At 32.4% G+C, this 13,643-nt stretch overlaps 1 protein-coding gene and 1 pseudogene across 1 annotated transcript in view; both read right to left on the bottom strand.

Annotated features, from left to right (window-relative positions):
- Positions 1-11,617, bottom strand: part of LOC138317471 (uncharacterized) — a gene marked incomplete at its 5' end in the record, with an annotated part of 47,767 nt that extends 36,150 nt beyond the window's left edge. The window contains 1 exon segment of the mRNA XM_069259154.1: positions 11,585-11,617.
- Positions 4,615-7,258, bottom strand: LOC138320140 (mucin-2-like; annotated as a pseudogene).
- Positions 11,618-13,643: the final 2,026 nt, after the last annotated feature.

The following is a 13,643-nucleotide window of genomic DNA, read 5'->3' as shown; positions in this document are numbered from 1 at the left end:
ACTGAGCAGATGATTTCTTCTGGCAATCTCATAAATTGACCTTTTCTTATCCCAGTACTGATGATTGTTATTTCAATGTTTGATAGTTAACCTTTTGGCCAAAAATGAGCAATGGAATGCTGTCTTTATGAAATAAAACCAGAGAGCCTAGGTTTAGATGATCTTTACAATACCATGATGTTTCCTTAGAGTTTTACATCCATGTTGTTTTTACTGAGTTGAAGGTTTATGTGCGTTACTGTCAATGTGGATTTTCTGCTTAAAAGTAAATATTTACTGTTTATCATATATTTCGAGAGTTATATTTTCGTGATGCATCTATATTTACATTATTCAGATGTCAAAAATTGCACTTGCTGATGATGTTATTGGTGTATAGACATACTTCCATAGATTTAATGAAAGTTAAATAAGCAAACATTTTTAACGTCACAAATGATTCAAGTTATACAGGATGTTGAGTCACAAAGGAGCAAACTTTTTCTTGAGGCAGACATACCGCTTCCTCCTTTTTTTATTACACTATTGTCCAGTTTATATATAAATAGGGATCTTATGCTACAATCAAATAAACCCTATTCTTGAATGGCATGAGAGACACTGTCAGAGAAAAATCTTTCTTGATTTTCCATGATATTTGAGCTTGATACTTTCTCTAAAATCTCAAAAAAGCATATGTGTCATTGAATGTTTGACTCTTTTGAAGATATTATCACTCTATGATCAGTTTGTACTTGTCAATGTATCATCAGTTTGACATCATAATTTTTCCATCTGATGGAATTTGGAATGTTTAATTTAACACATTCACCCCTGAAATTTCATAATGAACTCTTCCAGCCTATGAATTAGAAGAGCTCAAATGTGTCTCCAGGGGTGGATGAGTTAACTATGTACTTCCTTTCCTTCAGTAAAAGACACCAGTCAATCTTCAGGTACACAAAATATCAGTCAGGCAATATAATACTTAGACTGAAAAGGACCCACTCAATCTACATGACTTGTTATATAACATGTATGTCATCATATCTTATTTATTATTTTCTTGGTGGTGTACATAAAGCTAACAGAAACTGACATGTAACTATCTGTGTGTCAGTCAACAGATGAGGATAGTTTAGACTTCTGCACAAATAATCATCCATTAAGGTCATTTTCCAACATATCAAAATTCAGATTCTGTAGTTTATCGTTTTCATTTTTGGAATATTTCTGATATAATATGCACATACTACAGATTATATACTGTTTATTAATAAACATGTCTATATTAAGATAGTCTGCAGCCGAACTGTAGAATATACATGTACACAGGAAGTCGTAAGTGTAGACAGGAAGATATGGCTGACGCAATCTCATATTTCCTTCATCAACATAATCTCAGTGAAGGACACTTATAACTTATAAATATGAAATGTGAAATAAGTGCTAGTACACCTTGGGTCACTTTATAAAGTAAATTTTATTCAAGCACATATATACTAGATAGAGTATATCAGTTATAGGAGCACTATGTATGTATGTGCGGATATAATAAAGATAGTGCCTTTTTGATATGTTTCTTGGAATGTTTTTACAGTTATACACACTTAATGCTCCTCAACAATTCTACTGATATCTATACAGAATGATTGTGTATAATATTAGATCTCAAATCATTACCGGATTACACTTGGACTTGATAAATCAATTCTCCTTTTTTGCTATGAAAGAAATATATATTTGTATCCTAAATATACCGTAGTGTAATACTTGAATCAATTACATTAGTTGTATATCACATTGATGATAAAACTCAATTAAATCTAAGGGTTGTCATCCTTCAAATAGTTACATTAATCAAACAGGAAAACTTCATGAATTTTCAAACCTTTTGCTATATTTACTATTTGTTAATAATTTGTGATATATTTGAACATGAAATAGTGATTAAGGTTCAAAGTTGAAGTCTGCTTGATTGTCTCTAACACACAGGCAACATATATTCAGGTAAATTCAAGCCTTGATAAATTAGGTCAAATTTACCTGAAGACATTTTGTCTTGAGTTTGTATTTTTACTGATCTTCAGTACAGTGTGAGGAAACCACATAAGGGTGCCAAACACAAATTTCTGGTTTGCTTCAGGTCAGAAAATGTACTGTATTAAGTAATGTTTTACTGAACTGATCATGATCCTGAAGAGCAATTTCTATCAACACAATCAAGTTTTTCGACTAACACTGATATGGTATATACACTGAACTGAGTAAAATACACATTAAAATGACAATCCATGCAATATGTATCCACATGTATCAAAGTTGGCCTAAAACCACATAACTTTGAATGAAATTGTTTTCCAGAAGGCTATTGCGGATATGATGGACTAAACTACAAATTTTTTTTTGAAAATCAGCAAAACATACGTTAAGCACTTTTCCATCGAAAGTGTGCCTGAAATTTGTTGTGTACATCATCATATTTGATCACACTGCAACATGAAGTATATCTTAGTTTATGTAAGCTTTCAGCTTTTAAAAAACTCGCCAAACTAATACAATAACGCCAGAGTATTAATTGTGTCTTGGACACAGGCCTGGCAAAAACATTTACATACAATTATGTAATTCTGATATGTATTTACATATGTATATATTTATATATGGTGTCTATTGAGACAGGTATTGCTTCACAATCATAATATGAAAACACAATAAAAAAAAAATCACAACAATTGATTTTAATAAAACATATGTAAGCACTTATGTGTATATATATATATTTAAAAAAGTTTTCAAGATTAAAGGATTTCAACAAACAATTTAAAAAAAAAAAATTAAAATTGGGAAGTCTGACAGAACAAAAAATGCTTTAAAATCTTTCAAGAATGATAATCACAACTCATTACCCTGTTGTACTATAATTTTGATTGGGAAAAATGTATCAATTAGGGGCAATGAAATTAATTGTTATTTATAATAACAATTACCGGAAACACAATAATCAATGAAACTATAAATATATGATCTCATTATAATTTCAATCTCTATGATCTATGGATTTAATATCTTATGAAAATAGTTTTGACATGGAAAGCTTTATAAATGCTTCCATATTCTAGAAGTTGTAAAGTACATAGAGATATTCAGAATTGCATTGCATACCTCTAAAAATATCAAATATTGCCAATGAAAGTATACATCCAGACTTCCAGACATTCTTTCAACACTTATGTTAGTTTAAAACTTTGATGAAAAAACTCACAAGACAGGAAACATCTAAACACATGCTAATGGACCCATGTTATCTCAAGAGTCAATTCTAACAAGATGAATCTGTTGTCAGTAATACAGTGGCTGAACACCAGGGTACGTAGTTAATCATTGATAATTTTTCAGGAGATCCAAATTTGCACTATAACCAATATAATGTAAATAGACTTTAATTCATGTCCAATTTTTTTGACCAATTTTGCCATCAATGTAAATTTGAAAAAGTTTCTCCTTGTGAAATAAATATGCTCCATATTTTTTGCACTTTTTTTTTTAAAAATTAAAAGGTATTTCTATTCAATTTTTATTTTATGAAGCTAAATTTGTATTCTCTGCAAAAATGCTTTGAATCAAAAATTGCGAAATTTAGTAGTCGTGAAAGGAAATTGGTTGACAGTATATGCCTTCTTATGCATTTAGCTGATATTTAGGTGTCGCACAATATACTTTAGCTGACAAATACTACTAGATATCCCTTTTACGGAAAATCCTGCTGTATACATGTATAGCAAGTTCAAATTTTATTATATCATATGTTGTGATGTTGTTTAAGTTATAACCAATAAAATACCCTGAATTAGACTGGTTGGAACTCCCAGGTTGCAATAATGGTGTTGAGATAACAAGGATCAACTGTATATCACTGATGCATATAACTCAGGTAGGATTGAATGTATTAGCTTCTATTCTATCAGGAAAACAAAACATGCAGTATATTCTTCACAGAACACAATGCAGAGTTTGAATCTAGTAAAAGGTTAATGACATTATGGAGATACTTTCAATTGGTTATTTTTTAGGTTAAAATAAAATCATGATGAGAAAAACTGAATTATGATTTCAAACACTAAGAGGTTTAGAAAAATATATAATATATGATCTAGCTAACATTCTGAAGGTCTAGTGAACAAAGTTAATGGAAGATTAAAAATCAAAGCATGACCACCAGAGATGCTGGACAGATGAGATGATCAAGGTGCGCCGTCGCAGACACGGATGATACAAGCTTACAGTCAATGTTGGATTTCATGACGTTCAAAACGGTTTAAAAAAAAATACAGATGGAAAAATCTTCTACCAATTACTACCAGAGCACAATTCCATCTATACCAAGTATATAATCCATGACTGAACAAGTCTGGAGTTCCAAGTTTATCCTGTGACTATAATATAAAGTTTAAAGCATATCCAACGACTCTGAAGTTTCAAATTCCGCAACTGAAATTGTCTACAGGTCTATGCTTTGGTGCCTGAGTGGGCACAATCCATGTGCATGGAGTATATCACATCACTATAGCATCCTGAAGTTCTTTGTTTAAGTGCCAAAAATGCAAGTTCAAATTTATCAAAATCCATGACCTCATTTGGCTTAACCATATAGACTGCATGAAAAGTGCAAGAGAGCAAGTTGAATGTCCAACCTTAAAACCAGGTGTTAATCCAGGAAAACTCTTTCTTCTTGAGTTTCAGTAAAGCTACATATCTGGCATATATATCTTATGTCAATATCACATTTTATGTTCTTTTGGGAACAAATTTTGATTTCTCTGAGATCAAAATAGTATAAATACAATAGTTCAGAGTAGAATCTGTATGGAAAATGCTGAACACTTTTTTTTAGTCTTAACACATATATCATCAAACAAAAGAATGAGGCACAACATCTCAGCTCTCAACTTCCATGGCACTTCCCTTATATCACAATAGAGAGTCAATTCTGATATGAATATATATGTATTTCCAGTTCCTTCCTTGCATATTGAAGTTTAGTCCAAGATTATAATAATTATCCAATGGTAGATGTATATCCCAGGAATTCAGTTTGGTATTCCAACACAGTGCAGACCATTTTAATAATACATGTACCCATCATTGCGATGAGCAAGGTCTGGATAAATGTTTTGGCCACCATACGTTTGACCACCCGGATAATACACCCTCTGAGCCATACTGTTATCATGGTACCTACGAGGGGCTGACCTTTGACCTCCTTGACTGTATGGGTTGCCAGTGTGTCTATAAGGGTCTGGCCTTTGACCTTCTTGACTGTATGGGTTGCTGTTTTGTCTATAAGGGTCTGACCTTTGACCTCTGTAACTCTCAGAGCTGATATAGTGATCGTTTGACCTTTTCCTCTTGTTGTGGTGTTGTCGGGGGTAGCCATTGTAAGGATTATGTTGGAAGGCTGGGTTGTGGTAAGTCTGCCATGTGCTTTCTTTGGAGTGGTAGCGTTCTGCTCGCGTTGCTTCAATCCGTCCGAAAGAGTCCCTCGGATTCTGTGGAGGCCTATTTCTTGCTCTCTTTTTCCTTCCCATTCCTTTTCTGTCTATCCTTTGTTGGGGCATCTTTGTTGTGCACACGATAAAAGTAGAAGATTGCAAGTCCAATACAACAGAGAAGTAAGATGCCTCCTAAAGTCCCTCCTATGATGGCCCCTATCTCTTCATCAGTTAACTTGGACGTTTGATTTGTAATGATAGGTACAGTGGTGGTAGCTGGACTGGTGTTAGTAGTGGTAGTCAGAGTGGTAGTAGTAGTCGGATTGGCAGTGGTAGTCGGAGTGGTAGTGGTAGTCGGAGTGGTACTAGTGGTAGTCGGAGTGGTAGTAGTAGTAGTTGGAATGGTAGTGGTAGTCGGAGTGGTAGTAGTGGTCGGAGTGGTAGTAGTGGTAGTTGGAGTGGTAGTGGTAGTCGGAGTGGTAGTAGTAGGTGGACCTACAGAATGAGGAAAAATTCTAATTACTAAGAGTGAACCATAAAACAGACTAATTAAGACAATAAAGGTTAAGAGGCTCTTGTTAATCTTTAGAAAGATATTTTGCAATGAGTGTATGAGGCATTGTAGTAAGCAGTGGTCAAGAATGAATAGATACCCAAGTAACAAATTCCAAGAATTCTATTTAGAAAAAAATGTTGAATAATCACACTTTATGTATTCTTTTTTTACCTTTATGTCACTGAATGACTTTTTTATTCTTTGATTTACCATTTTTATATTTGTAGTTATAATTTTTCCTCCCAGAACTGCTCCTCGGTAGATTGTTTTGAAGAATAATTAACAGAGGGCCTAGGACTCGTCCATTTCTTATATTTAAAATGGACTGTGCGGTTGTTTTCTTTCCGCTTGCGAGGACATATGCCCTACTAACCTGAAAGTCAGAGTCATTGGTGGATTGTATGAAAACACCGACATCAGACCCATCCTTGTGGATACATCTAGGAAATTGTTTAGGAACACGTTTGGTTCCCTAGGATCATTTAATGGCAGCACAGTTTGTTTTCTGACCTAGCCCACGGCTCCTCTGAAGGTCATTCATTTTTCCCACCAGCATGTTTACAAGAGCGCAGGCAATGTGACACCAGTTGTCCCCATTGCCAAACTGCTAAGCCCTTGAAAGAGCCCAAGACGCCAGATTTGGTTTTTCTCGATACTTATGTTTCTTCGGCACTGCGTAGTTCTTTACTTACCGATTAATCAGACTGGACCCCGGCGTAATTGATGATACGCTGCCACCACAGCCGAACGCACTACCAATAACAGGGGTCTGCCAGTCCGAGGACGGGGTTTTGGTCGGGGGAGCAGCAGATGTAGAGGATAGACTTGTATGGTTAGTAGAAGCTTGAGTGTTAGTAGATGTGTGTCCAACACCAGGGGTTTGGGTCGTCGTCTGTGTCGTAGATGGTGTTGTCGGTGCTAATTTAGAAAACAAAATGAAAGAAACAAACTGAAAGTACAGAAGAAAAAAGGTCAAAGTTGCAAAAAAATTTGATGAGTAATTGAGAAAAAAAAATTTTTTGGTAATAATTTAATTTTAAAAAAAAAAAAAAAACTAATTTACTACTAGAATAACTATGAAAATAACATGGGGAAAACATGTTGATCGATACTAATTAGCAGAAAATGAAAATGATTTACAGGTAAATGACTACAATCATTTGAAAATGATGTCCTGATTGGTGTGCCAGCATCACCAACCTGATGGAGGTTGTAATGGGAAGAATAACATCCAGCCAAGTTACATTTAATTTAAATGAAGGTCAAGGTCATGCATCAGATCAGTAGTTCTTCTCCATAAATGACTGACCATAAATCAAGTTTCTGAGTTTAAGTGGGAAGTCATTTAATAAATTCAAGTCCTATTTAAATGAAAACTAAAAATGTTGTTTAGACCTCAGTGCCCCAGTTGATGTACTATTGCTTATTGAAAAGTTGCTAAATAAAAGTAGAAACAAGAGAAAAGAAATGAAACTGCAGCACCACAGCGAAATGGAGGTGAAATGATTATGACTTGGATGCTTATATGTTAGTAGAAGTTAGAATATAATAATGCATCAGTGAATTCATAAAATTACACTATTAGTGTTAAATAATTAAGCCATTATGTCTAGTTCTATCCAATTACAAACATTATATGATGTGTAATGAGACCTTTTTTTAACATATGTTTTGGCAAGCAGCAACATATGAGATTATCCACTGGTATAAGCAATAATTACAAATTAATTGAAATTAAGTAAACAGATTGTGCTGAAAGAAAAACAAAACTTGAATAACTATCACAATGAATAATAAACAAAATGAAAATAAAAATAAAAATTCAACAAAACTTGAATTTGAATTAAAGTGGAATTAAATTTCAACAGGACTGAATGTGGACCTACTTGTGATATGGGGATGGGATTCTGCAGCTTGGTCTGTTGATTTTAGAAGTCAACAATGAAATAATGAATTATCCCTAATATCCTATATGTAAAAGGAATTCAGCTCATATGGCAATTTAAACTGATTCTCATAACATTAAAATTATGATGTCACAATTTTCCCCTGTAATTCTTGATATATACATATAGCTATTGCAAAAATATTTTTGGAATTGTTCTCTTTCAGATAATATGATGTTTTATTTTAGTTACTTTGAAATTATGATAATTTAATTTATTCATTCAACAAACTCATTTAAAATATTCCAATAAAATCATCATCTGCAGATATGAACTTTGAACTGTGTTTTCAGTTGGCAGTTATGGCCTAACGAAAACCAATTGCAGACAAAGACATGGAATACTGTCTAGCAGGTACCATTGAATGTAACCTCTCTCCACATGGCATTCATAATCCCATAAATTGTCAACTCAAAGCAACTCAATGCTGTGACACAGCTAACCTAACTATAGTAAATGATAGTCTGCTGATCGACTATATGGCAGTGATTGGAGAAACAGTCAGCCAATCCCTGTACCTGTGTTTAATACTTAATGTAATTGGCACTATTATCTTGAAGATCTTTTGACTCAGACATTATTATTGCAATAGGTTAGGTGTCATAAAGTTATGACATATACATGGGTTGATAAATCATAAGTGTAGCAGCTAGGGAATAGAGGTCATGTGATTACAACTCATAATGACATAATCGATCACTGAACAAGAACGTGTTTTGTTTGCTTGTTTACAGACAGGATGGGTTGTCAAGTGTAAGTGGTGTGGAAAGCTTGGAAACATGGAGTAAAACAAGTGACCCAATGTATGACAAAGAAGCCCAATAGAGGCCTCAAACTGGGGATCCAACAGTAGGGAATCAGGGTGATCAAATGTTGGACACACTAACAAATATATTCCTTTTTATCATGAAGTTCCAGAGACACCAAACTGTAGACCTATTCTGTTTTTACATAGTACAAAGTTATCTGTCCTTGTGGGTAGATATTGATTGAAAGGTTTGCGAGTGAAACATTATACTTTTAGAGAAAACTAAATATGTTTCGCTCACAAAATAATAAAGCCACAATGGATACCTACTCACAAGGGAGGTAACTCTGTAATCCGCAAAGACGAAATAATGTCTTGATCATCATAGGTTATATACAAGCCTTATCCTGATTCACACCCGTCAGAGACCTTGTATACATAGCAATATTGAGTCTTGTTTATAAAGGCAGAGTTATCTGCCCTTGGGAACATTTGACAGTCATATTTAAAATTGTCTTTGAGAGCAACCTCATGGCTTTGTCAGAAAAATGCATGATCTCCTTACCAACACTTCAAGGACCAACATAACAACTCCTTCAAACCAAAGACATCTGCATACTTACTTATCATCTCTAAATAACACTTATAATATATACTTGTACCATAAAAAACAGCACTCCCTATATTTTATATGTAGAGGAAATGATATAAGTAATTCAACAGATTCCAAACAAACAGGATGAAACACATAATGGATATAACTGAGACATCTTGTTAATTTGTATCGGATATAAAACAAACTTAAAAATTCTTGTCAATAATCGTCATATCTTCAGGAAAAAGCAGGAAAGATTCAACTTAAAGCAGGTCAGCAGTACAGACACATCATCTTGCTTATTTACCCCTCAAGATTACGGAATGAACTCTTCTGAAAATCGCAGAGTTCATTATGAAATTCTAGAGGTGATTGATTTAAATAATATCTTATACTTCACTTTAAGTTACAGTAGTTATATATATATAATATTAAACAAAGGAAGAGGCATAATTTCCAGGATTTGAAAAATTGTACTAAAAACACAAATGAGCCTTTGATCAAGAGGTTTCCTACCTCTGATTTTATCTTGATTGTAGTAGCTTTAATGGTATCTCAATTCACTAATAAAGACATTACTAAAAAAATTAGTTGCCATCATAATCTCCTTACAAACACCTCAAGGACCAAAATAACAACTTCTTTAAACCAAAAATACCTCTGCATTTTTTAAATACTTAAGTTAAGAAATACTTACTTATCATCTCAAGATAATACCGTCGTATAAATTACAGCACTCCGTATATTTTATATGTAGAGGGAATGATGTTAGTAATTCAACAGATTCCAAACAAACAGAATAAAATACATAATGGATATAACTGAAACATCTTGTTAATTTGGAGAAGAGATAATCCTGTCTATGATAATCTTATATATTAAAACACCACTTTTTAATCTTATGTCAACAATCATGATATTTTCAGGGTAAAGCAGGATTAAGGAATGAACTCTTTTGAAAATCACAAAGTCCATTATGAAATTCTAGAGGTGACTGATTTAGACAAGATCTTATTCTTCACTTTAAGTTACAGCAATTATAGATATAATTATCTGATACAAGAGTCTACATATTATCTAATGACGAATTGGGAAAATGTATGGCAATAAAGTTAAGGTTTTTCAATTAAATATAATCACAATTGATTTTTTTCTTTAAATTAATGATATTCCAATAACTGATAAAAGATAATGAATGATGAGTACTCAATTCAATTCAATCTTACTGATCCTAATATTTACAGAGATGCAGCACAAACAAGTTTTAATTATCTTAATTGATAAAGATAATTCCTTAAAGATGCTCCACGCTGACAAATGGTATTTTTTCCACTATAAAAATCAGAAGCAGACGATTAAGTATTTTTCTTCAGTTACAAAAGTTACTTACTTTTAACACCATTACCACCACTGAAAAGTTTGAGCTTCTAATTTTACTTCTAGTTCAAAATATGAAAAATAATTAATTGCATACCCGAAAAAAAAATTCCGTGACACTATATCCTATATGGAATGAAGTACTGATTGCACATGCACCAAAAGCGAAATAAATTATTTTTATATATATTTTTGTGTTAATTAGGCCATATATATACACAATTAGACACCAATAAATGTTCAAAAATGACGATTATCATTTTTGCTCTGTCAGCGGTGGAGCATCTTTAATTAATTCAGACCCCTCCGATATAGACTATGTGCCACATATGTATGTATCTTGTATACAGATAACTGTGTATTTGTAGCAAGAACACTTATATTTCAACAAAGGACGAAGCATGACTTCCAGGATTTGACAAATTGTACTAATAAAAACACAGCTGAGCCTTCAATCAAGAGTTTTCCACCTTCTGTTTTTAATTGTGAATTGTAATAGCCTTTAATAATACTTTCAATTCACTAAAAAAGGAACATTACTAAAATATTCACTTTCTTTCAAATCAATACATAAAAAAAGTAATAGAATTTGACATCATAAGCAAAATCCTTCAACAAAATGAACGAAGCTTGTAAAAACACTGTTTGAAACAAATTTTGAATGCCATATTTCTATTTCATTGATTTTCAAGATATGAATATGAACATTAATTCGAATTTAATGATACCAAACATTCTCTAAAGAAATTCAACTGTCAGAATTCTGATCTATATGGCTCAAAATTCTGATCTATATGGCTCAACTATGTTATCTATGTCCAATGTCATACCTGTAATTATAAGTACACAAAGGTTCAGGTAGATTAACGAGGAACTTATGACAGTACCTACCTGGGGTGGTTGTAGGAATACTAGTGGTTGTGCCTAAATATCAACATTCAGACAAAATAGGTCAGAAAAATCATAAAGACTATTATTGGGCTAATTGACTCTTTCTTTAACCATAAAAAGTGAGTTTACCTCACTAAATAATGACGTCACAATGATTATCTACCTGCAATGGGAAGTAACTCTGAAATATGCAAAGACGAAATATTGTCTTGACTATATATCATAGGTTATGTATAAGCCTCATGCTGATTCAAAAATCATCAAACAGAGACCTTGTATATATACATGTATGAAGAAATGTTGAGTCTTGTTTAAAGATAGAGTTATCTGCCCTTGAGAAAATATGACGGCCATATTTGAAAATTGAATTTCAGAGCCATGTCAAATACTTTGCCAAAAACAAAGCATGGTATCCTTAAAGCATCTCAAGGACCAATACAACAACTCCTTCAAACAAAAGATAACTCTGCATATTTAAAATACTTACTAAACGAAATTAATAATAATTACTTATCAACTTAAGATAATACATGTTCTTATGATTAATATATACGTATACACTACAGCACTCCATATATTTTTTATGTAGAGAAAATGATATTAGTAATTCAACAGATTCCAAACAAAACAGAATAAAATACATATATGGATTTAGCTGAAACATTCTTGTTTAATTCAGAGAATAGATAATAACAGTTTCTTATGATAATCTTTTATAAAAAAAAACACACTTAAGAATTTTATTTGTCAATCTCAATATCTGTAAGAAAATGCAGGATAGGTTCAAATTAAAGCAGATTCAGCATTACAGACGTGTCATATATAACTTATTTACCCCAAAGATAATTAGGTAATGGACTCTTCTGTATTTGAGAATCCCAAAAGGTCCATTATAAAATTCTAGGGGATAAACCGATTAAGACACATATCTTATTACCTATTTCAATTTATTTTAGAGAATTTATATTATATATAAAAAATTATTATACAAGAGTCTTTACAGATTATCTAATGATGAATTGGGAATATATTCAATTAAGGTATATTATATTTGAAATAATGTTTTCTAAATTGTTTCGTTTGTCAATAAATTCATATTTCAAGGTCTATACTTTGTCAAATTATAAAGCTAGCTTCTTCTTAGTCATGACTTGATGACTATTCCTCTCGGGAAGATGTTGTATAGAGCCTTAATATTCACAAGGACGCTGCAGAATGCAAAATAAGTTTACCTTGAGAAATATATATTCCTTATGGGATTAAAAGCCAGCCCCCTCCAAATAGAACAAGGTGTCACTTATAAAGCTTGTATTTTACATATAACTGTGGATTTGTAACAAGGACAATGATCCATTGTACTTAGGAAACAAAGGATGACTAGCATAATTTCCAGGATTTTTGTACAAATTGTACTTAAGAGTATAGAACACAGTGGCTGAGCCTTCAATCAAATGCAACAATTCATCTCCCTCTAATTTTGTTGAGCCTTTTGATTATCTCAAATTCGCTAAAAAAGCTTTACTAAAATAATAATTTTCTTTAAAAATCAATACACATTCCTATTTCATTTATGTTCAAGAGAGATATAATATGAACATGAAATTAGAAAAAAAATAATCAAAATTTATATTAGGGATCCAATCTGTAGAATTCTGACCTTTATGGTCTCATCAATATGTCCATTGTTTCATACCGGTAATTATAAGTACACAAAGGTGTTAGATTAAACGAGGAACTTTTGACAGTACCTAACGGGGTTGTAGTTGGGATTACTAGTGGTTGTGCCTTAAATATCAACATTCAGACAAAATAGAGTCTGAAAACATATGGTTATTGAATCAATCTGAAAAAAATAAATATAAAAACCCAAACAAAAATATACTGAAATAATTTGATAAATTTGAAAACCATCAAAATATACAAACAATACCTTTACCTTATTACTGTGGTAGGATATTAATACTAAGTAGACATGTCCTTGATCACAAGAATTGACCTCAATCAGAACTGTCTTCATAATAACAAATTTACATATTTATCTGCCCTTGTGGATCTTCAA

The sequence above is a fragment of the Argopecten irradians genome, chromosome 3 (genome assembly GCF_041381155.1).
Source record: "Argopecten irradians isolate NY chromosome 3, Ai_NY, whole genome shotgun sequence".
Taxonomy (NCBI): domain Eukaryota; kingdom Metazoa; phylum Mollusca; class Bivalvia; order Pectinida; family Pectinidae; genus Argopecten; species Argopecten irradians.
Note: the sequence above shows the minus strand (reverse complement) of the source record. Positions and strands in the feature narration are given on the sequence as shown.